We start from the raw sequence: 2,673 nt of genomic DNA on the forward strand, positions 1-2,673 counted from the left end.
TTACTCCCAGAAACCCTCATTTAGTCACGATAAGTTAGCACATCTTTGTAAGTTACTTCCAGAAACCCTCATTTAGTCACGATAAGTTAGCACATCTTTGTAAGTTACTCCCAGAAATTTTCGCTCAGTCACTATAAGTTATCACATCCTTGTAAGTTACTCCCTCGTTCAGTCACTAGAAGTAAGCACATTCCTGAAATTACCCCCAGAGACCCTCATTCAGTCACTGTAATTTAGCGCATTCTTATAAGTTACTCCCAAAAGCCTTGTTTGTTGAAGTGGTGTTATGATCAGTGGGTTGCAAAAACTATGAGTTAAAAAATCTTAGCCAAACATTCTTACTTAATTGTAGATTATACATTATATCTTAACAGGGTTTGTCCTGTTATATAACTTGGATGTTTTCTCAATTTTATTTTAAAATTAATTAAGAAATAAAATTTGACTAGACGCGAGATTCGAATCCACCTGTTAGGAGAAACTAGTAACATGGATACAGCGTCTTTAACCACTACGCCATTTCCCTGTTTACCAATGGAATCTTGTTTGGTGGTGGTGCTCATTTGTTTACAAGGAATTTTAGTTTTGACAAGGAGAAAAATACGATAATTTTGACATTTTTTGACTATTTATTTCTCGTAAGCTAAAATCAATATGTAGCTGCTGCCTTTAATTGATGTATGGGTGTTTAGATCTCTTTAGAAACATAAAAGTAGTGGCATTCCAGAATTTCAAACAGTTCTGGCAGTACTACAGATTTAGACAAACAGTTGTGGTAGTACTACAGATTTAGACAAACAGTTGTGACAGTACTACAGATTTAGACAAACAGATGTGGTAGTACTACAGATTTAGACAAACGGTTCTGGCAGTACCACAGATTTAGACAAACAGTTCTGGTAGTACTACAGATTTAGACAAACAGTTGTGGTAGTACTACAGATTTAGACAAACGGTTCTGGCAGTACTACAGATTTAGACAAACAGTTCTGGCAGTACTACAGATTTAGACAAACAGTTGTGGCAGTACTACAGATTTAGACAAACAGTTCTGGCAGTACTACAGATTTAGACATACAGTTGTGGCAGTACTACAGATTTAGACATACAGTTGTGGCAGTACTACAGATTTAGACAAACAGTTCTGGCAGTACTACAGATTTAGACAAAAGTTTGGTCCTGTAACGTCAGTGTCACTCAATTCTTATGTCCTTCTAGATAATGGGACGAAAAGTTAAATTTTCTCTTTGCCTAAAAACAAATAGTTTGGACGTCATTAAGGCGGGTAAAGTATATTCAAGTTTTCATAATGCGTTTACATAGAAAAGTGGAACATTAATTTATACTGTAATTTAACGCATTGCAAGGAAATCAAACCAATATGAACAATTACTGTTTACCACGGGAATCGAACTCCGGATTTGAGCGTTGTAAGCCCTTAAACCGCTCACCAAGTGGGAAACCAAAAGTGATCTAAAGCACGTATAATCTGACATTTATTAATCACATATACGTTCACTCTTAGTAATCACATAATTGCAGTTCATATAATTATTGGAATGATAATGTTCAGGCTCACTACGTACTATATATGTAAGAATCATTACAATAATATATACGTGGGTGGAGATAGTCTGGAAGGATAATTCTTACATTTAAAAACACTACTCAAGACTGTCATTAATACCGTATACCTGCTTGTATGTACAATCATTTTATTATCACAGATATGTATTAAACATTTGAAATTAGATATCAGTACTTAAGATGCACGATATGCACGTACTGACAACTACTTAACATAATATTTGCAGTGCGATAGTTACCAGTTACACAAATATATCCGTATTTATTAAACTTACAACGACATATATTTTTTTCATTCTTGTGAAAGAGTACAGCTATTTAACACTGCCAGTTTCGATGTTGAGAGGTTTCCACTCCATAATTGAGATAGCTATGATCATAAATTAATGATGGGGAAAACAAAGTCTAATAATAAAGAGGAAGACCATTGACAAAACATTTTTACTTACAAAAGCTTCGAGCATTTCGGAATACACTTATTCTATCTTCAGCAAAATCTAAAAATAATATTATAATTTTATTTATCAACTAATGCTGTAGAACTTCAATAACTAATTTTCTTAAAATATTCATCAAAGTGGTAAACAGAAGAAAGTACACATTACAGAATATGTAACAAAAGTTGCATAGATTGCAAGCTGTATGAAGATATAATTCCTAACAAACAACTGAGTGGTAAGTGAAACTATTTAGATCTAAGGATATTTGTATGTTAATAAGAGCTGGGCAGTCTTTAGCTATGAGTAATCTCTCTTTAACGCAAATTTCGAGATCTGAAAATCCTACAGTGGTAAAAAAAAGCGTTTGGGCCGGAAAGTGGCATAGTAGCACAAGGGTTAGAAGAGAAGTGGGGTGAACGCCATTTCCTCCAAGTGAGAAGAATGTAAACTGCTATAACTTTCACTTAACACTTTATCAAAATATTGCTAGGAAAATGATCTGAACTATGATTCTGTCTGACTAATTGTTTGAGGCATCTGATAAAAATATTTGTTAAAAAATTTATGATCTAATAAAAAAGTTTACATTTTATTTAAAGGTTGCCTGAATATATATATATATATATACTAAACATATATCAGTTAC

Source organism: Limulus polyphemus, unplaced genomic scaffold (genome assembly GCF_000517525.1).
Source record: "Limulus polyphemus unplaced genomic scaffold, Limulus_polyphemus-2.1.2 Scaffold6125, whole genome shotgun sequence".
In the NCBI taxonomy this organism is placed as follows: Eukaryota; Metazoa; Arthropoda; class Merostomata; order Xiphosura; family Limulidae; genus Limulus; species Limulus polyphemus.